The following is a 23,732-nucleotide window of genomic DNA, read 5'->3' as shown; positions in this document are numbered from 1 at the left end:
AGCGCAGCGTAGCAGCACATGAGACTCCTCCCAGAGTCACCTGACTCACTCCCTCCTCCCTGGCTACAGCAGCGTCATCAGCCTTCCCAAGCACTGGCTGTAGCCTGGAGGAGAAGGTATTCTGCTGCCGCCCGTGCCGCCCTGTAATCAGTGCCGGTGCATGGCACCGGAGCACCCCAGGCGGGGCTCTGGTGCGCTCACCCGCTCCATGGGGAGGGTGTGGCCGCCGCTTCGCATGGGCAGTGGGAGATGCGGCGCGGGAGGGTGGGTGTTTGAGATGCGGCAAAGGCCGCAGCACTGGGTAGGCTCCAGGAGGGTCTGTGCGGGCGCTACCCCCGCCGCAGAGGGATGCAGACAATGACAAGCACGGGGGGGTGCTCCATGGGGGGCGGCTCACTTACCTGCTACCAGCTCCTTCCTGCTGCTCGTCTTCTCAGCCGGAGCTTTGCCACTGCTCACTAACGCCCTCCAGTGGCCGGCGCCCTAGGCAAATGCCTAAGGCTGCCTAGTGGTGGCGCCGGCCCTACCTGTAATTCAAGGTGGATTTTTTTTTTTCATACAGCTAATTAATGTTAGTAATAAACATAGTAATAAACTTGGGGTTTGGGGGATTCGTGGGGCCTGGGGGAGGGGACGGGTGGGGGGAGAGGGGGGAGAGTGAATTTCTCTGGCTTCTGCTGCCGCCCCGGCCCTGCTGTGCTGTATATATCTTTATTCTTTATCTGTATATATATTTATTTACAGCTGTCAGCATCTTATATAGCACAGCAGACTCTGTCAGTGTCTTATATAGCGCAGCAGATTCCGTTACAGTGTGTTATATAGCTCAGCAGATTCTGTTACATGGTCTTATATAGTGCAGCAGATTCCGTTACATGGTCTTATATAGTGCAGCAGATTCCGTTACAGTGTCTTATATAGCGCAGCAGATTCCGTTACAGTGTCTTATATAGCGCAGCAGATTCCGTTACAGCGTCTTATATAGTGCAGCAGATTCCGTTACAGCATCTTATATAGCGCAGCAGATTCCATTACAGTGTCTTATATAGCGCAGCAGATTCCGTTACAGCGTCTTATATAGTGCAGCAGATTCCGTTACAGCGTCTTATATAGCGCAGCAGATTCTGTTACAGGTTGTTATATAGCTCAGCAGATTCTGTTACATGGTCTTACATAGCGCAGCAGATTCCGTTACAGCGTCTTATATAGTGCAGCAGATTTCGTTACAGGGTCTTATATAGTGCAGCAGATTCCGTTACAGCGTCTTATATAGCGCAGCAGATTCTGTTACATGGTCTTACATAGCGCAGAAGATTCCGTTACAGCGTCTTATATAGTGCAGCAGATTCCGTTACAGGGTCTTATATAGCGCAGCAGATTCCGTTACAGTGTCTTATATAGCGCAGCAGATTCCGTTACAGTGTCTTATATAGCGCAGCAGATTCCGTTACAGTGTCTTATATAGAGCAGAAGATTCCATTATAGCGTCTTATATAGCGCAGCAGATTCCGTTACAGTGTCTTATATAGAGCAGAAGATTCCATTATAGCGTCTTATATAGCGCAGCAGATTCCGTTACAGCGTCTTATATAGCGCAGCAGATTCCGTTAGTGTCTTATATAGCGCAGCAGATTCCGTTACAAGTTGTTATATAGCGCAGCAGATTCCGTTACAGCGTCTTATATAGCGCAGCAGATTCCGTTACAGCGTCTTATATAGCGCAGCAGATTCCGTTAGTGTCTTATATAGCGCAGCAGATTCCGTTACAGCGTCTTATATAGTGCAGCAGATTTCGTTACAGGGTCTTATATAGTGCAGCAGATTCCGTTACAGCGTCTTATATAGCACAGCAGATTCTGTTACATGGTCTTACATAGCGCAGAAGATTCCGTTACAGCGTCTTATATAGTGCAGCAGATTCCGTTACAGGGTCTTATATAGCGCAGCAGATTCCGTTACAGTGTCTTATATAGCGCAGCAGATTCCGTTACAGTGTCTTATATAGCGCAGCAGATTCCGTTACAGTGTCTTATATAGAGCAGAAGATTCCATTATAGCGTCTTATATAGCGCAGCAGATTCCGTTACAGTGTCTTATATAGAGCAGAAGATTCCATTATAGCGTCTTATATAGCGCAGCAGATTCCGTTACAGCGTCTTATATAGCGCAGCAGATTCCGTTAGTGTCTTATATAGCGCAGCAGATTCCGTTACAAGTTGTTATATAGCGCAGCAGATTCCGTTACAGCGTCTTATATAGCGCAGCAGATTCCGTTACAGCGTCTTATATAGCGCAGCAGATTCCGTTAGTGTCTTATATAGCGCAGCAGATTCCGTTACAGCGTCTTATATAGTGCAGCAGATTTCGTTACAGGGTCTTATATAGTGCAGCAGATTCCGTTACAGCGTCTTATATAGCACAGCAGATTCTGTTACATGGTCTTACATAGCGCAGAAGATTCCGTTACAGCGTCTTATATAGTGCAGCAGATTCCGTTACAGGGTCTTATATAGCGCAGCAGATTCCGTTACAGTGTCTTATATAGCGCAGCAGATTCCGTTACAGTGTCTTATATAGCGCAGCAGATTCCGTTACAGTGTCTTATATAGAGCAGAAGATTCCATTATAGCGTCTTATATAGCGCAGCAGATTCCGTTACAGTGTCTTATATAGAGCAGAAGATTCCATTATAGCGTCTTATATAGCGCAGCAGATTCCGTTACAGCGTCTTATATAGCGCAGCAGATTCCGTTAGTGTCTTATATAGCGCAGCAGATTCCGTTACAAGTTGTTATATAGCGCAGCAGATTCCGTTACAGCGTCTTATATAGCGCAGCAGATTCCGTTACAGCGTCTTATATAGCGCAGCAGATTCCGTTAGTGTCTTATATAGCGCAGCAGATTCCGTTACAAGTTGTTATATAGCGCAGCAGATTCCGTTACAGCGTCTTATATAGAGCAGCAGATTCCGTTACAGGTTGTTATATAGCGCAGAAGATTCAGTTACAGCATCTTATATAGCGCAGCAGATTCCGTTACAGTGTCTTATATAGCGCAGCAGATTCTGTTACAGCGTCTTATATAGCGCAGCAGATTCCGTTATAGCGTCTTATATAGCGCAGCAGATTCCGTTACAAGTTGTTATATAGCGCAGCAGATTCCGTTACAGCGTCTTATATAGCGCAGCAGATTCCGTTACAGCATCTTATATAGCGCAGCAGATTCCGTTACAGTGTCTTATATAGCGCAGCAGATTCCGTTACAGTGTCTTATATAGAGCAGGAGATTCCGTTATAGCGTCTTATATAGCGCAGCAGATTCCGTTACAGGTTGTTATATAGCGCAGCAGATTCCGTTACAGCGTCTTATATAGCGCATCAGATTCCGTTACAGCATCTTATATAGCACAGCAGATTCCGTTACAGTGTCTTATATAGAGCAGCAGATTCCGTTATAGCGTCTTATATAGCGCAGCAGATTCCGTTACAGGTTGTTATATAGCGCAGCAGATTCCGTTACAGTGTCTTATATAGCGCAGCAGATTCCGTTACAGTGTCTTATATAGCGCAGCAGATTCCGTTACTGTGTCTTATATAGAGCAGCAGATTCCGTTATAGTGTCTTATATAGCGCAGCAGATTCCGTTACAGGTTGTTATATAGCGCAGCAGATTCCGTTACAGCGTCTTATATAGCGCAGCAGATTCCGTTACAGCGTCTTTTATAGCGCAGCAGATTCCATTATAGCGTCTTATATAGCGCAGCAGATTACGTTACAGTGTCTTATATAGCGCAGCAGATTCCATTACAGTGTCTTATATAGCGCAGCAGATTTCATTACAGTGTCTTATTTTTTAAGTTTTTCTTTTCAAATGCCAACACATGTTAGCCACGCCCCCAATTCATTACAGGGGGGGGGGGGGCGCAAAATATGCCCTTGCTCCGGGCACCATGGCACCTAGCTACACCGCTGGGCTGCACTCTCAGTAATGTCACTGGTTCCTAGTGACTGGATAAGCATCACTCTCAAAGGTGATACTGATTCCTAGTGACTGGATAGGCTGCACTCTCAGTGATGTCACTGGTTCCTAGTGACTGGATAGGCAGCACTCTCAGTGATGTCACTGGTTCCTAGTGACTGGATAGGCAGCACTCTCAGTGATGATACTGGCTCCTAGTCATTGGATAGGCTGCACTCTCTGATATCACTGGTTCCTAGTGACTGGATAGGCTGCACACTCAGTGATGTCACTGGCTCCTAGCGACTGGATAGGCCGCAGTCTCAGTGATGATACTGGCTCCTAGTCATTGGATAGGCTGCACTCTCTGATGTCACTGGTTCCTAGTGACTGGATTGGCCATGCTCTCTGATGTCACTGGTTCCTAGTGACTGGATAGGCTGCAGTCTCAGTGATGTCACTGGTTCCACTGGTATGGCATAGACAAACTGAGAATGACAAAGACAACTGTAAAGTGTATTTACATGAATGAATGTATCTATTTTGATATGATGTTTTACATCTAATATATGAGTTTATGCTAATATGAATCTTTTTTCTTTGTGAGATCCTTGTTATCATACCAGTATGATAAACTTTCAGTCTGTAATCATTAAAAGTCCTTTTTTATTTTTGAACAAGCAGATTTGCCAAATAGTTACGTATGTCCCTACAGGAAACTAATATCTTACATTAAGAAAATAATTAAGGAATAACTCCTAATGACCCCAAACTGTTCAGGTTTTCCATGTCTCCTCACAGAATCGCATGTGAAAATAATAACGTCACCTGTGGATCTCTTAAAATGGGTCATGATTACACCTGTGCTACTGCCGGGTGACCGGGAAACGTAGGCTGATTAGGTTCTTGAGGACTGAGTCAGAAACACTGCAATAGACCATTACATTAAAATGGTATTAAAGTAACAACTCTTTCCTTAAAACATTTGCCTGTTGCGCGTCGAGCAGCGAGGTTTCCCGGTGATCTCCTCGCATGGAGCCTCATTCAGACCCAGATGTAGTTTACGTGCTAAGCAGCTAAGCAGTGATTGGCCGGATCAGTACCCGTGGGGGAGACCCACTGGGAATATCCGCTGTTGTCATTTTTCAGGAAAGTAGAAAGTCCAGCCAGGGTTCTCAACCTTAGTCTACTGTTTTCACCATTTTTACTATATACTATTCTTTACCATTCACTCTCTGACATCTAGAAAACACCATTGATGGTTTGTTTCATTAATATTACCAAACTTATTGTTTGGTATCTATACCATTGACTGTACGGACGGAGGATGGCTCTGTGTGTGTCATACGTCACAAATTGATAACTACCTGGATTAATATTATGCATTTGTACTTATTGACTTTGATCTAAACCTTGACCAGATAGTTTGTGTTCATACATTATTCCATCATTTCGCCAGTCTCGGGTATACCTACAGTATTTGGGATACCACCCCACGGTGACGGCAGAATTAGTATTGATTTTTAATATTGTTATGTTTGTGAATTGACGCGCCTTCCTATTTTAGCTTTAAACACATTAAAAGTTATATTTTAGATTAATCTTCACTTTTACATTTTGTCATATATATTTTTTCAAGCGTGCCCCAAAAAACCTTGTGTATGTTCTCTTGTAGTCATCCTTGTGACCCCCTTGTTTTCCTGTTGTAGTTTAGCAAGGATTCTGTAGACTACAACTGACAGTGCTAGGCCGCAGGGGGGGGGGACGACCTATCACAGGGTAAGGCCGCCCCACACTCCGCGTTCCGTCCCAGGATGTGTTAGCAAAAAAAAAAAATTGCAGGCACATTGCAACAGTGCAAGCGCTTTGGTACACCTGCCGTGTCTGGGTCACTCCCACAAAATACTGCATCGCTGCCCATAGGCGAATCTAGGGGGTGGTCTGGGGGTGCACAGGACCACCCATTAGCCATTTTGTAGCTGAGGGATGGGGCTTTCCAACGAGCCCAGCCCCGTGTCTCTAGCCCCCTGGGAACCGGAGATACGCCCAGGCAAAGCTGGAACGTTTTCCCTATAGGATAACATGGGACACGCTAATTCCGACCCCCACCCAGTTCAACGGCTGCCAGTTCCCCCTTCGGCATCACTGAAGCTCGAGGTTGATCTCAGTCGAACCCAAATCGCTGGGCCTTCAATCTGATACCAGGCTGGATTCATATGGGTTAATTGGTTCCAGGGATATTGAGGTTAAACCGTTTTTTTTTTTCATTTCTTAAATGTAATTTCATGGCTGTTTATGTTCTTTGAGGGCAGATTTCTCTGGAACCAAACAGCCCAGTTTCACGGGACCAAAATCATTCGAAGCCAACTCAAAAGTTCTTCAATATGATACGTGTCTCATGTAAATGGGTCAGTTGGTTCCGAAGATATAGCTGGTTGGTTAAAGGGGAGTAGGGAGAGGGGAGTGGTTGTCTCTCCCCCTCGCACCAGAAAATGCAGGGACTAGGCTGGTGTATAAGGGGTCAGCGTGGGAATGTCCCTGCATAATCCTGGGACCATATTCCCGGGTAAATCCCTGCATTTTCTGTTGTGAAAGGGGTATTATTTCAAACAGCCGTGACCTGCAGTGCTCTGAATACAGCCGGGCAGCCCCCTGCTCTCTGCCCAACTGTCAATGACTGTCACCCCTGCAGCTTCACGCACAACAACAGCGCACACAATATTTAAAATGTCCTCTCGGCTAGAGAGGACACCAGGAGGGGAGTGGGAGCGTGCTCTGCGCTGCGCTCTGCTCCTCTCCCCATAGAAGCAGCTGCATCGCTCTCCATCTCTCCCTGCAGCAGCAGTGAAGGCTCATATAAAAATTTACAGTAAGTGGCACTTTTGGGGGCATTGCTTAAGGGACGCTACAAGTGGCATTATGTGGGGGCATTACGCATAATGTGTGGCTTAATGTGTAAGGGGCATTACGGTGTGCAGCATCATGTGTAAGCGGCATTATGTGTGCAGCATCATGTGTAAGGGACATTATGTGTGCAGCATCATGTGTAATGGGTACTATGGTGTGCGGCATCATGTGTAATGGGTACTATGGTGTGCGGCATCATGTGTAATGGGTACTATGGTGTGCGGCATCATGGGTAATGGGTACTATGGTGTGCGGCATCATGTGTAATGGGTACTATGGTGTGCAGCATCATGCGTAATGGGTACTATTGTGCGCGGCATCATGTGTAATTGGTACTATGGTGTGCGTCATCATGTATAATGGGTACTATGGTGTGCGGCATCATGTGTAAAGGGTACTATGGTGTGCAGCATCATGTGTAATGGGTACTATAGTGCCATCAAGCAAGAACCACCTAGCAATGAGCACGTAGGTAAGCAGCACTTATGTGGCAAATATGTAATGGGCATTACGGTTTGTTATATAGCATGTAATGGGCATCATGATGTGTGGCACAATGTGTAATGGGCATTATGGTGTGTGGCCTTATGTGTAATTGGCATTACGGCGTGTGGCTTTATGTGTAATGGGTATTACGGAGTTTGCTAAAATGTGTAATGGGCATTACTGTGTATGGTCTAAAGTGTAATACCACACCCCTTTTTGTGATGCCATGCCTCCTTCCCATGAGGCCACGCCCATTTTTGCCGCGCGGCTACGCCGCGCAAAGGTCCCCCTGCTGTTATATCTAGATCCGGGACCATCCATTACCATAATTCTAGATTCGCCTATGTCGCTGCCTCATTTTTCACCTTGATCATAAGTAGATTGAATGCTTTTTGCTGTTGCTGTTCTGGCGCACGCCGTTTTTGCTCTGCCAATCGGATGGCTGTCTTCAATGTCACCCAGCGGTATGCGGATTATCCTAATACATAATTCAGCTGGCCATATTGTCACCTCTTTATTGATCACCTACAGACAATGATGTTAACGCACAAGTAGCCAATCCCAGGGTCTGTATTCTCTGTCTCATTAAAGGAATCAATGACACGAATTATAGTGTGTTCGTTGGCACCTTGAATCGCTATACATTAGAGACCTCATTTATAAAGTAACTATTAAATTAGAGGAATAACTCGGTGCATCGTTTGCATTCAGCCATACAATATGTAGCTCCCAGGTAGATCGCAGAATTGTACTTTCTTTTTAATTTGCTCACTAGGCCGCGGCGTCATCTAATCCCTTTTATATGTAAAGTCGCCCCATTTAGCGCCTGTGAAGTTTTTATCTCTATTTGTTTGGAACGTTTTGCAGAGATACTCACCTCATTTCTAAAGAACAAACAAATCAGAAAGGGCAGCCATTCTCATGCAAATCCCGCCAGCTGTTTGGCCGAGCACTAATGTGCGGATCTGCATAAAAATGAAAGTGAAGATATGATAGAAATATAAAAGGACAGACAATAGAATGCAAATAGGAATCAGTCACTGGAAAGCTGAGGACTCTCTGCCATCAAAAGAATTAGGTGAAAGAACAAAACAATGGAGAGCATGGGATAAAAGTGGCGACGCGTTGACAGGTTGCGCCTCCGCCGGTTTCATGTGCCACAGAACCGGCGCTCGCCTGAAACTCCCCTCTGAAAAATGTTTTGCTTTTCATCTGCCGCTCATAGCGTGTGTTTCGCTGTCTTATCTTTGTAGGTGAGCGAATGACATCGACAAACACAGGTCCCCGGTTATCAATGATCTGCCAGGGTACTGTGATCTGTGCCGGGATGTGGCGTTCGATAGGACAAGCCTCTTGTGTCGGGCTTAGCTGCAAAAACATGGCACGATGTTCCGTGTTCTCAGTGTCAGGCGCTTGTACGCTTGACAAGTGACCTTCATGGTCTAAGGCAAAGGTTTCAGTCACCAGAATCAGGGCCTTGTGCACATGGACCTTCAGCCGATCCATGGTCTGCGGAAATGGTCTCCAATGGATAAAAACGGATCATCGATCCCCGCAGGGTTGGATTACAAGGCCTCATGGTCCCGGAGCTGAAAATGTTCAAGGGCCTATGGTAGATGAAGTGAGGCCAATCCCATTTCGGCATGTAGAACCCGTACACTATATATTCCAATGTCTTCTTAAATATATAAAAGTACATACTGTACTTATGATTTCTGGGCGACCATAAGGCCAGATGGCGCCTGTCTGGTGATCTTCGTACTGTCATGGTATAATTATGTGGAGACCGAAAGCTTCTTAGGTCCATTCTTGCGACTGTTCTACCCTCAGTGTTGCAACGGTGAATTTAATATTTGACAAGTGCCATTTTGGGGGCCAAAACCTAGGGAGAGGGTATCAGCCAAGCTAGATGATTTAGTGAATGTATAGGGAGAGTATAAGGGGTCATGGTCATCCTTATCTGGAACCACAGGCCCAGAGGTTCTACATTGTCTGTCCTTACTGCAGACCCATCTGCCAACAATCTGGAGGCTCCATCACAAGTCATTCATAAGTGGAAGAAAGCGGACCCCCGCTCCTCTGATTATAGGGTCTTGGACATATTCAGGAGCAGCTGACAGAACATTAATAAAACCAGCTGCAGAATCCAGGGATGACGAAATCCCACATTTCTCTGAGAGTTTGATTAATGATGGAAGGAAGGTTCCACCTGGACGTCTGGTTACCATTAAACTCAACATTTCTTGTAGGATATTAATCAGGGATTGTGCACACAGTCCCAACCATATATGTCCACATGCTCCGATTACCCCAAACTTTCACCCACTCCACCCTCTGCGCCAACATGTGCCGGTCTATATGACAGATATAGAGACACAGCAAGCAATGAGCAGACACCAGGAACAGCATGTTTCTTAAGGGTAGAATGTTGTGTAGACTGGTATTTGATGCCATAGTACCTGGACAGCTGGGCTGAAACCTCTAAGGTAGGGTCCACAAAACTCCCACAGACCACCAGGATTATCTACTCTCCTAGTTACATAGAAGGATTATCTACTCTCCTAGTTATATGGAAGGGTTATCTATGTTCCTAGTCACATGGGCGGATTATCTACTCTCCTAGTTATGGGAAGTATTATCTACTCTCCTAGTTACAGAGAAGGATTATCTACTCTCCTGGTTACATGGAAGGATTATTTACTGTCCTATTTATATGGAAGGATTATCTACTCTCCTAGTGGAAGAATTATCTACTCTCCAAATTACATGGAATGATTAACTATTCTCCCAGTCACATGGAAGGATTATCCACTCTCCTAGTTACATGGAAGGGTTATCTATGTTCCTAGTCACATGTCTATGTTCCTCTTCACATGGAAGGATAATCTACTCTCATGGTTACATGGAAGGATTATTTACTCTCCTAGATACATGGAAGGTGTAATGGTTCTGTGTGTGAACCCACCATTGGAGTAACGTGACGGGCACGAGTGGATGATGGTGGTGGGCTGAGCCTTCAGCCGTGACCACTGTTTAGGACAGCCACGGCGCACCCTACTTTAACTCTATTGGCCTTCTCGGGCAGGTGACCATAGACTGCAGAATGCTAGGCTTCTCCTGTAGTCGCCGCATTCGAAGGAGCGAGGTAAGCCCGCTCCGACCCCGATGCAACCAGGTTTTAAGATGTTACAAGTCTACATCGACCACCAGAGATAGGACCAAGAGGAGGATCTAACTAACAGGCGCTAACTGGACAGGACACCCTGGCTAACGGCACGAGGCCAAGGACAGGGTGTGTGACCAAGTCACAGGCACCGGACAAACCAATGAAGGGGTGCCACCAAAAAAATATATGCCAAAACAAAACCGTGGATACACTTAAACTGACTTACTCCCAACAGCCATGGGCCTCTCCGAATCGTGGAGAGCAGAACTAGGACAGTATTATCTAGGAAGGACTCTTCTATTTACATGGAGGGATTATCTACTCTTCTATTTACATGGATGGATTATCTACTCTCTTAGTTATATTTAGGGATTATATACTCTCCTTGGTACATTGAGGGATTATCTACTCTCCTAGTTACATGTAAGGATTATCTACTCTTCTATTTACATGGATGGATTATCTACTCTCCTAGTTACATTTAGGGATTATCTACTCTCCTAGTTACATGGAGGGATTATCTACTCTCCTAGTTACATTTAGGGATTATCTACTCTGCTAGTTACATGTAAGGATTATCTACTCTTCTATTTACATGGATGGATTATCTACTCTCCTTGGTACATTGAGGGTTTATCTACTCTCCTAGTTACATGGAGGGATTATCTACTTTCCTAGTTACATGGAGGGATTATCTACTCTCCTAGTTACATGTAAGGATTATCTACTCTCCTAGTTACATGTAAGGATTATCTACTCTCCTAGTTACATGGAGGGATTATCTACTCTGCTAGTTACATGTAAGGATTATCTACTCTTCTATTTACATGGATGGATTATCTACTCTCCTTGGTACATTGAGGGTTTATCTACTCTCCTAGTTACATGGAGGGATTATCTACTTTCCTAGTTACATGGAGGGATTATCTACTTTCCTAGTTACATGGAGGGATTATCTACTCTCCTAGTTACATGTAAGGATTATCTACTCTCCTAGTTACATGGAAGGATTATCTACTCTCCTAGTTACATGGAAGGATTATCTACTCTCCTAGTTACATGGAGGGATTATCTACTCTCCTTGGTACATTGAGGGTTTATCTACTCTCCTAGTTACATGGAGGGATTATCTACTTTCCTAGTTACATGGAGGGATTATCTACTCTCCTAGTTACATGTAAGGATTATCTACTCTCCTAGTTACATGTAAGGATTATCTACTCTCCTAGGCCCTTATTCTGATCTAAGCGGTAACGGCCGCTTGCGGCCGTTCCGCCGATGTTTTCGCTCTGCGCATGTGCAGAGGGCACTCTGCGCATGTGCAGGCGAAATCGCCGCACATTTTTTTTTTCCGCCACAAAGGGGGTGGATAGGGGCGTGAGGGGCTACTTAGCCTCATTTCCCTATGCATACGCCCCGCGTTTCATGGGCGTTCCCATGCAAACGCGGGGCGTACGCATGGTAATGAGGCTGTGACGCATGTGTTGGGGGCGGGCATCTGACATCGCCGGATGTCAGCTGCCCGCCCCCATACATGCTTTCACACGGACAAGTGTCCGTGAGGTCTATGGGTGCGGGATCTGGTGGAGCGTGCGGCCCTGCCTTCGATGGTCGTGACCATCGAATGCAGGGGGCTGCTCCAAGATGGTGGAGGCGTATCCCCCGCCATTTTCATGCGGACCGCCACATGTCCGCGTACGGACGGCCGTGGTGATCCGTATGGAAGGCGGGGATTCGCCTGCACGGTCGGAGCCGCATATGCGGCTCCGGCCGCACCAACCAGAATAAGGGCCCTAGTTACATGGAGGGATTATCTACTCTGCTAGTTACATGTAAGGATTATCTACTCTTCTATTTACATGGATGGATTATCTACTCTCCTTGGTACATTGAGGGTTTATCTACTCTCCTACCGTGTTTCCCCGATAATAAGATACTGTCTTATTTTTTTTTTTCACTCAAAAAAGACCATAGGTCTTATTTTCGGGGGAGGGCTTATTTAAAACATGCCCCACTGCTCCATTAAAACAGTTAGTGACTGGGACCAGGTATCTCCCTTTTATGAACTTCTCAGTAAGAAAGACCCAGACAAGTCCTGCCTTCCCATGAGCCATGTATAAACCCCCCCTCCCCTGAAGCCATGTATAAACCTTATTGTGCAGGGACTCCTCTCCGACTCCGTCTGTATGCGTGGAGCTGAGCGGCTCCCGTTCCCATGGATGCATTGCGGTTGGCGCGGCGTGACGTCACGCCGCGCCAACCGCAATGCATCCCTGGGAACGGGAGCCGCGGTGTTGCAGGCGAGGTGAGAGGAGGTGAGCGGAGGGCAGCGGAGGGCAGCGGAGGTCAGCGGGGGTCAGCGGGGCTGAGCGGGGGCTACAGTTAAAAAAAAAAAAAAAAAACATGGGAAATTTGATAGGGCTTAATTTCGGGGGAGGGCTTATTTTGGACCAGCGTCCAAAATCTGGGGTAGGGCTTATTATCGGGGTAGGGCTAATTATCGGGGAAACACGGTAGTTACATGGAGGGATTATCTACTTTCCTAGTTACATGGAGGGATTATCTACTCTCCTAGTTACATGTAAGGATTATCTACTCTCCTAGTTACATGGAAGGATTATCTACTCTCCTAGTTACATGGAAGGATTATCTACTCTCCTAGTTACATGGAGGGATTATCTACTCTCCTTGGTACATTGAGGGTTTATCTACTCTCCTAGTTACATGGAGGGATTATCTACTTTCCTAGTTACATGGAGGGATTATCTAGTCTCCTAGTTACATGTAAGGATTATCGACTCTGCTAGTTACATGTAAGGATTATCTACTTTCCTAGTTACATGGAGGGATTATCTACTCTCCTAGTTACATGGAAGGATTATCTACTCTGCTAGTTACATGTAAGGATTATCTACTCTCCTAGTTACATGGAAGGATTATCTACTCTCCTAGTTACATGTAAGGATTATCTACTCTCCTAGTTACATGGAAGTATTATCTACTCTCCTAGTTACATGTAAGGATTATCTACTCTCCTAGTTACATGGAAGGATTATCTACTCTCCTAGTTACATGCAGGGATTATCTACTCTCCTAGTTACATGCAGGGATTATCTAATCACCTCGTTACATGGAGGGATTATCTACTTTCCTAGTTACATGGAGGGATTATCTACTCTCCTAGTTACATGTAAGGATTATCTACTCTGCTAGTTACATGTAAGGATTATCTACTCTCCTAGTTACATGGAAGGATTATCTACTCTCCTAGTTACATGGAAGGATTATCTACTCTCCTAGTTACATGGAAGGATTATCTACTCTCCTAGTTACATGGAAGGATCATCTACTCTCCTGGTTACATGGAGAGATTATCTACTCTCCTAGTTACATGGAAGGATTATCTACTCTCCTAGTTACATGGAAGGATTATCTAATCACCTCGTTACATGGAAGGATTATCTACTTTCCTAGTTACATGGAGGGATTATCTACTCTCCTAGTTACATGGAAGGATTATCTACTCTGCTAGTTACATGTAAGGATTATCTACTCTCCTAGTTACATGGAAGGATTATCTACTCTCCTAGTTACATGTAAGGATTATTTACTCTCCTAGTTACATGTAAGGATTATCTACTCTCCTAGTTACATGGAAGGATTATCTACTCTCGTAGTTACATGTAAGGATTATCTACTCTCCTAGTTACATGGAGGGATTATCTACTCTCCTAGTTACATGCAGGGATTATCTAATCACCTCGTTACATGGAGGGATTATCTACTACAATTTCATCCACATTTGCAGCATTAACGCAGACACAGAAAACTTCTACTCCCTGAGTAGTCTGTAGTCACTGTCACTGAGAATGTCGGCCGTAATGAGACGCTGAAGACGTGATTCTTGCATAGAGGCTCGCAGTCAGCAGCTGCTAAACTCCCCACAAACTGCCCATACTGCACATGCCATATTTTTGCTGGCGCTCCCTTCTACAAAATGTTTTCTCCTTGTCAATCACTGTAATGATATCGCTGGAATCAGCAAATAGTCTCCAGGTCCAGTATCTTTATATAACGTTGTCCTCCTTATAGCGCCCTGTATAAATCACGTGGGAGTCAGAGATCTGATGATAACAACAATGCACACGATATATATATATATATATATCTGTGTATGTGTGAAAGAGGCGTGTCCCGCATGTAGCGTGTAACACGGGAGTGTTGGCGTATTTTCCACCTCATCCTTGACGTTCCCCTTATGGCGGCACATGACGTCCCTTCCGTGTATAATGCAGGTTTATTTTAATACAATTACACAATACAAACCCTCATTAGTTTCTACTGGATGATGGAACTGTTGTAAATATTCATTGCTACAAAAATGTTGTATCATTTAAATTTCAATCCCCTTTGAAAACAAAAAGCATTGTGCGCCTGATATAAGAACAGCGGGCAGTGATGCCCTTGACTGGAGGGCATGTCAGCTGATTCCTTTCCTCACTGTAAACCCATCAGCCTGGCAGTACTGACGGATGAACAGTTTACCATTCATTTCTTCCCTTTCATGCCTTCAATCCAAACGGTCCATATTCTCCACGGGGAGGCATCAAGGTCCCTTCCCTCTTAGTTCTCCTGCATACTCCCGGTGACTTATAAATCAAGTTCAGATAAGCGAGGGCGAGCATCAATCTTATTCCTGGACGGTGCCCACTGGCACAATCCTGAAAGCTTCTCGCCGCCGTCTTGTGACTCCCTGGGAGTGTGGAGAAGGAAAACAGCGTAACCCAGAAAGAATATTTCAGGGGCTATTTGTAGACATTGGCTTGTAAATGAGCAGCCTCACCTTAGGGGAAGAGGAGGGGAAAACAGAAATGGTCGAAATCGCTGCAGAATAAATAAATGGTCCAGAGGGTACTTATATATTCCAAGATCCCCTACAAGTCCTCTTATCAGATAGTCAGCCTGCTACTAGGAGCCAAATATAACAGCACCCCTAGTATAGTACAGAGGACCGAAACAGAGGAACGCAAAATAAGCAGATTCTGTCCAGAGACTGTACGGATAGAAGTACCCAGATCAATGCACAGTAAACTACATGTTATTCTTCACATTCTGATTTTGCATATATACTATATACATACACACACACATATATCTCTTATATATTTAGCCAGATCTGTCACTCATCCCCTGTGTATATAACGTTCCCGCCCAGCGGGATACACAAACCCGCCCCCCTAGACCAGTGTTCTATGTGTAGAACGTTTTCATGTTTATAACGTTCCACCCCCTTCACATCACCTCCCCCGCCCAGCCAAGGCTACAGTACACACCCACCATCCACCATTACTCCACAGCCACCATCCACCATTATTCCAGCACCTCCCCCTTTGCCAGCACCCCCCCCCCCCGACCACCGGGACTCCCCCTCCCGCGATTCGCGGGACCCCCACGACCCCCCCTCCCGCGAATAGCGGGACCACCGTGACCCCCCCTCCCGTGATTCGCGGGACCCCCACGACCCCCCCTCCCGCGATTCGCGGGACCCCTGCGACGTACCCCCGTAACAATGGGGGATCATGTACCGCCACAAGCAGGTGCCTCCCCTAGGTGGGAAATCCGGCCCTGGCTGCCGCGCTGCAGGTTCCCCCACTGCCAGAAGTGACCCCACGTCCTCTGCACCAGCGCCACAACTTTTATCAATGTCTTGCCCACATACCACTATTATACGGTGAACAATTACATCCATGTGGCTTTTTCTCCAAAAAATTCTCCCCGGCAGAACAGAACTATGCTATAGGGGATCAAGAATTATTAGCTATTAAGATGGCTTTGGAGGAGTGGCGGTATCTATTAGAGGGGGCAGTTCATGTTATTAGCATCATTACTGATCATAAGAATTTGCTGTATTTAAAAAATGCTCAATGTCTTAATCCCCATCAAGCCAGATGGGCATTTTCAAGATTTAATTTTAAATAGTCTTTTTCTCCTGGATCAAAGAATCGGAAGGCGGATGCCTTGTCTAGGTCTTGGGAGACTGAGGAGGAAGCGAGATCTTACAAAGGAAGTCCAATTGTCGACCCACTTGCTTTTGCCGTAACAACTGTTCAAGTTCGAGTACCACCAGGTAAAACTTTTGTCAAGCCTAGCTCAAAAAAACAGATTCTACGCTGGGCCCATGATTCTAAGTTCTTTGGTCATCAAGGGGTTAAGTATACAGAAAATGGTATCTCCTGTCGCAAACCGCGCTCACAACCTATTACTATAAAATAAAGTCTTTAGTATAGTCCAATTCCAGTTGCGGACTTTTTCTGTTTCTTTCTTTCCCTTTTCGCGATTTTTCTTATTTTCTCCAAGGGAGAGTATGGAAAAAGAAAGAAAATAGAGGATGGTATGTTATATATTCTCACAGTCGTTCTAGAAGGAGATAACAACCACCGCTACACGGAAGTGGGTATATTAATTCAAGAAGGGTAGCGTACCCTACTCACACCAAGAAAGGGTTGTGCTCCACACATAAAGGTATCTTTCATCCGTGATAGAGAGAGCAGACTCCAATTCAAACCACGACCTTTGCCCTTTCTGATATGAATAATGTCACCATGTGTATTTCCAGATAAATGACAAGGGGGACGTACGCCACTTACACAGCACAATGCGTTGTCAATCCTATCTCGGTATCTTTGTGGGAGTACCCTTCTCCCAATATTGTTGTATTCTTTTCTCAATAGATGTATATAAGAGAAGAGAAAACGTACTTAAACGTATAACAAGTCTTTTATTCTTCCAAAAGATACAATTAAAATAGGACAAAATTTGACCACAACACCTGCACAACAAAGATGAAAAAAGGCACTTAACTTTGTTCAGGGGATCAGGTCCGGACTGATACCCCTGAATTGAGAAGTGAGGCAATGCAGTAGTGTAGGTCTTTTAGATATGTCCCAGACTCTCCATCAACGCGTTTCAACCATACCAGGTCTTCCTCAGGATGTGAGAGTCTGGGTCTGCAGCATGGGTATATATACCCTTATATCCCTCCCCTTCCTGTGGGAGGGTTTGTTGATTAAAAACCGGAAGTGACCAAACGCTATATACTGCGTTTTTAAAAGCCTTTAAATTTAAAACATGGCTGGTATAATGTAATATAATACTTTATAATACGTGGGTGCATGCTAAATATCCTCTATACACTTCTATGACAGCGAGCGCTGTCAGAAGGAGGTGAAAACATAAATCGCGTGGTGGAACGCAAAATTACACAGGAAGTCCGGCCGTGACACGCATACTGACGTCAGCGGTCGCGGACTTCCTGTCAGTTAATGCCTCCGCCGCTCAGCGTGTTAAGAGCGGCCGGGCTGGCTCTGTTTCTTATGTGTGATGCCTATCCCGGAAGTCGCGCTATAGAGCGCAATCCGGAAGTATACTGGGGAATATATGAGGTGTAATCAGTGGTGGAACGCAGAACAAGCGCTTGGAACGCACCCGGAAGCCAGCATTGTTATCTACATGTATCCAATATAAAACAGGCAATACATCATTCAATAAAAGCGTAATTCAATCATAATATAAAATATTCACCTAAAAAGCTCATGATGCAAATACATGAATGTATATAACATATTTAAAATCCAGTATAAATATAATTAAATTGATAGTATAAAAAACATTAAAAATGAGACAGGAGCATCTATAAAAAATGAGAGAGGATCCTCTGTAAGAAAATGGGGAATTGAGAAGGGATTAATAAAAATAGGTAAGGATTGGGAAGGGATTGATAGAAATGGGGAATTGATAAATCGACTAGGGGAAAGAGCATGGCAAATGATGATTCTGTATTTATAAAAACCATTTTGTTTCAAAGTCCAAATTTAATCCCTCTGGGTGCATGGTTCCCAGATTAAAGATGGACCTCATTTCTGTTTTAGCCAAAGATTCTTCCAAGATATCCTTTCTCCAGCTCCCCACTACCTTCCTAATTCCACAAAAAGATATCAATTGGTCTGTTTTACATTCATGGTGTTCTTTAAAATGAGCTGCTACATTGTTGGACAAGGTTCCTTTTCGGATATTTCGAAGGTGTTCCCCCATACGTTCCTTCAATTTTCTGCTTGTCTTTCCTACATATTGTTTGGAGCAGGAGCAGGTCAAGATATAGATCACGTTCTTGCTATCGCAAGTAATAAAGTCCTTTATCTGGTGGGTGGTGCCTTTACAGGTAGATGTAAACTCTTTTATAACTGAATTTTTGCTTTTACAGTTCCTGCACATCATGCATGAACCGCATCTATAAAAGCCCGTCGATTTTACTTCCTTTTTTGTTGGTTTATTTATAGTACTCTTTACCACCATATTTCTCACATTTTTAGCCTTGCGGTACACAAATTTTGGATCTGGTTTTAGATATTTTTTCATAACGGGATCTTTTAATAATACACTCCAGTGTCTTTTTATAATCTTCTCTATATCCCGATGTTGTCCATTAAATTGTGTGATAAATGGGATACCAAAATCTTCTTTAATTCGTGGTGCTGATGAATCGATTTTTAGTAGTTCATCCCGATTTTTTTCCCCAAAGACTTCACAAGTTTTTTCTATGATTTTTCTATTATACCCTTTTCTCACGAATTGTTCAGTGAGAATGGCTCCCTGTTCCTTGTAGTCCTCAATTTTGGTACAATTTCTCCTTGCCCGATGGAATTGGCCTGAGGGAATTGATTTGAGCCAATTAGGGTGGTGATTACTGTCTGCTTGTATATAGGAGTTACAATCAGTGGGCTTACAATATGTTTTGGTACATATCTTACCACCATCGATAAAGATATTCAGATCTAAAAAGCTCACAATTTCTCTGCTTTTTTGGAACGTAAGGACGATATTATTGTCATTATCGTTTAAATATGTGCAAAAGGATTCCAAGAGGGTTTCATCTCCCTTCCATATAAACAATATATCATCGATATATCTTGTCCATAGCACCAGGTTCGCCCCAAATTCATGTCCCTCATACACCGAAGACTCCTCCCATTGGGACATAAATAAGTTCGCATAGCTTGGGGCGAACCTGGTGCCCATTGCAGTTCCCTCTATCTGCAAAAAAAAGGTATCCTCAAACCAGAAGAAATTGTTCTTCAATATTAATTCGATCCCTTCCAGTACAAAATTCAATTTGTTGATCTCCATATTCTCCTTATGTAGGTGGTGTGATGTAGCTGCCACTCCTTGCTGGTGATTAATAATGGTGTACAGCGAAGTAACATCCGCTGTAACCAATATACATTCGGGATCCCACACGACGGTTTCCAGTTTTTTCATCACATACACTGAATCACGTGTGTATGGCTGGGTTTTTTTCACAATTGGTTGTAGGATGGAATCGATATAATGCGACAGATTAGATGTAATCGATTCTGTGCCTGCCACGATGGGCCTCCCTGGAGGTTTACTTTGATCTTTATGAATTTTTGGTAAGGTGTATATCACCGGAATTGATGGTTTCTGGATCGAAATATATTTTCTCTCCTTTTCACTGATGACCCCTTTCTTTTCATATTTTGTTAAGAAGGTGTTCATTCTATTCGTGATGGTCTCGGTGGGGTTCCCTCTTAATTTCTTATAGGTTTTTGTATCCGTTAGTTGTCTTTGGATTTCTTCCTTACATTCCTCTACATAAACCCCCCCACCCTTATCGGCTGGTTTGATGATAATCGCCGGATTATCATTTAATGATTTTAATGCATCCTTCTCTTTCCTCGTCATATTTGATATGTTTGGCCTCTTTGATTTCTTTTCACCCACAGCCACCAGATCTTCTTTTACTAACTTCTCGAAAGTATCGATGAAACAGCCTTTCTTAAAGGTGGGGTAAAAAATTGATTTCGGTTTGAAGATGGTGTCTCTTTGTGTTTCACCATCCTCCTCCTTATCATCAAAAAATTTTTTTAAGGTTAATTTCCTTATAAAACGTTGTAGGTCCACATACGTCTCAAAGGGGTCCATTTTGCTGGTAGGGGCGAATTTTAGCCCTTTCCTTAGAACATTTTCTTCCTCCGGGGTCAGGGTGTATGAACTGAGGTTATAAATCTTAGTGTATTTCTCACCTCCTATGTCCGGATCCTCTTGTTCAATGTTCTCTGAATCCTTTGCTAATCCATTTCTTTTTCTCTTCCTTTTTTTCCCATTGGGTGGTCTTTTCTTTCCTGCCCTTTTCCCTCTTCTAGTTCTCCTATGTGTAGGAGGATCTGTGTTTATTCTAAAAAACACCGTTCCTCTCTATCCCTAAGTCCATCAAAGCGGTTAGACCACCTTGATCGATAGTTTCTATTAGGTGAATTTCTCTGCTCCTGATTGTCTGGTCTTCTGTATCTCCCTGAATATCTCTCTCCATTTGTTCTTGCTCTATTGGAGCTTTCGATTCGATTCCTCCTGTATCTGCGATGTGGGGGTTCGTATCTTTCATATCTGGGGGGGATCTCTTGGTATTCGTTATGTCGACCAGATGTAATCTCGATCTCAATCTCCTTTTTTCCTGGTAGTCCCCATGTGGTGGGGTTTCTCTTTTATTATTAATTCTAGGTTGGTTCTCTCGCCATCTAGGTCTCCTTGATGGGGTCCTTTGTTTTTCTCCCCTATACTGTCCAAAGAAATTTCGTTCCTTTTTTGTAACGAGATGTTGTCTACCTTCTTTATAATCCTCCACATCTCTCATGTACTTCCGTTTTTTCTTCTGCATTAGATCTCTTTCGTTTTTAGCAACTTTTTCAATCACATCTTCCTCCATCTCCTTATAGTCTGGAGAGTCCATAATAGGTTCCATGGTTAATTTGAGAGTGTCAATATTCTTTTCCAGTTCCTTTAGCTCTCTTCCTCTTTCTGCAACAATCAATCTCATCAGGGATTTTGAGCAGTTATCCAATATTCTTAACCATTCAGTTTCAAACGATGAGGATTTATTCTGAAAGGTGGGAAGTTTGTCAATCCTTAAGCCCCGTGGAACAATATCTTCACTCAGATATCGCTCCATGGAGATAATTTCCCACCATAATTTTCCCTCCTTAATTAAGGAATTCTCTATTTTATTCATAACATTTTCCAGATCGTCGTCCTCTACAACGGTTTGGTCTGGTTTTTCTTTAGAGAAGATCTCATCGAACCTTTCTCTCCTCACATTTCTGTGAGCAAACATGTTAGTGCAGCCTAAGGAAAACTGTGTGGTGAAATATACTGAGACAGAAGCAATGGATACAGTATCCTACTGGCGCACAAGGAGCAGCAATAGAGACAGGAGAAGGAGGGTCACCCAACCCTCAATATGGACAATGTATACAGAAAATGGTATCTCCTGTCGCAAACCGCGCTCACAACCTATTACTATAAAATAAAGTCTTTAGTATAGTCCAATTCCAGTTGCGGACTTTTTCTGTTTCTTTCTTTCCCTTTTCGCGATTTTTCTTATTTTCTCCAAGGGAGAGTATGGAAAAAGAAAGAAAATAGAGGATGGTATGTTATATATTCTCACAGTCGTTCTAGAAGGAGATAACAACCACCGCTACACGGAAGTGGGTATATTAATTCAAGAAGGGTAGCGTACCCTACTCACACCAAGAAAGGGTTGTGCTCCACACATAAAGGTATCTTTCATCCGTGATAGAGAGAGCAGACTCCAATTCAAACCACGACCTTTGCCCTTTCTGATATGAATAATGTCACCATGTGTATTTCCAGATAAATGACAAGGGGGACGTACCCCACTTACACAGCACAATGCGTTGTCAATCCTATCTCGGTATCTTTGTGGGAGTACCCTTCTCCCAATATTGTTGTATTCTTTTCTCAATAGATGTATATAAGAGAAGAGAAAACGTACTTAAACGTATAACAAGTCTTTTATTCTTCCAAAAGATACAATTAAAATAGGACAAAATTTGACCACAACACCTGCACAACAAAGATGAAAAAAGGCACTTAACTTTGTTCAGGGGATCAGGTCCGGACTGATACCCCTGAATTGAGAAGTGAGGCAATGCAGTAGTGTAGGTCTTTTAGATATGTCCCAGACTCTCCATCAACGCGTTTCAACCATACCAGGTCTTCCTCAGGATGTGAGAGTCTGGGTCTGCAGCATGGGTATATATACCCTTATATCCCTCCCCTTCCTGTGGGAGGGTTTGTTGATTAAAAACCGGAAGTGACCAAACGCTATATACTGCGTTTTTAAAAGCCTTTAAATTTAAAACATGGCTGGTATAATGTAATATAATACTTTATAATACGTGGGTGCATGCTAAATATCCTCTATACACTTCTATGACAGCGAGCGCTGTCAGAAGGAGGTGAAAACATAAATCGCGTGGTGGAACGCAAAATTACACAGGAAGTCCGGCCGTGACACGCATACTGACGTCAGCGGTCGCGGACTTCCTGTCAGTTAATGCCTCCGCCGCTCAGCGTGTTAAGAGCGGCCGGGCTGGCTCTGTTTCTTATGTGTGATGCCTATCCCGGAAGTCGCGCTATAGAGCGCAATCCGGAAGTATACTGGGGAATATATGAGGTGTAATCAGTGGTGGAACGCAGAACAAGCGCTTGGAACGCACCCGGAAGCCAGCATTGTTATCTACATGTATCCAATATAAAACAGGCAATACATCATTCAATAAAAGCGTAATTCAATCATAATATAAAATATTCACCTAAAAAGCTCATGATGCAAATACATGAATGTATATAACATATTTAAAATCCAGTATAAATATAATTAAATTGATAGTATAAAAAACATTAAAAATGAGACAGGAGCATCTATAAAAAATGAGAGAGGATCCTCTGTAAGAAAATGGGGAATTGAGAAGGGATTAATAAAAATAGGTAAGGATTGGGAAGGGATTGATATTGAATTACGCTTTTATTGAACGATGTATTGCCTGTTTTATATTGGATACATGTAGATAACAATGCTGGCTTCCGGGTGCGTTCCAAGCGCTTGTTCTGCGTTCCACCACTGATTACACCTCATATATTCCCCAGTATACTTCCGGATTGCGCTCTATAGCGCGACTTCCGGGATAGGCATCACACATAAGAAACAGAGCCAGCCCGGCCGCTCTTAACACGCTGAGCGGCGGAGGCATTAACTGACGCGACCGCTGATGTCAGTATGCGTGTCACGGCCGGACTTCCTGTGTAATTTTGCGTTCCACCACGCGATTTATGTTTTCAC

The sequence above is a fragment of the Crinia signifera genome, chromosome 9 (genome assembly GCF_055691185.1).
Source record: "Crinia signifera chromosome 9, ASM5569118v1, whole genome shotgun sequence".
Lineage (NCBI taxonomy): Eukaryota > Metazoa > Chordata > Amphibia > Anura > Myobatrachidae > Crinia > Crinia signifera.
The sequence above is the reverse complement of the archived record's forward strand: the minus strand, read 5'-3'. Positions refer to the sequence as shown.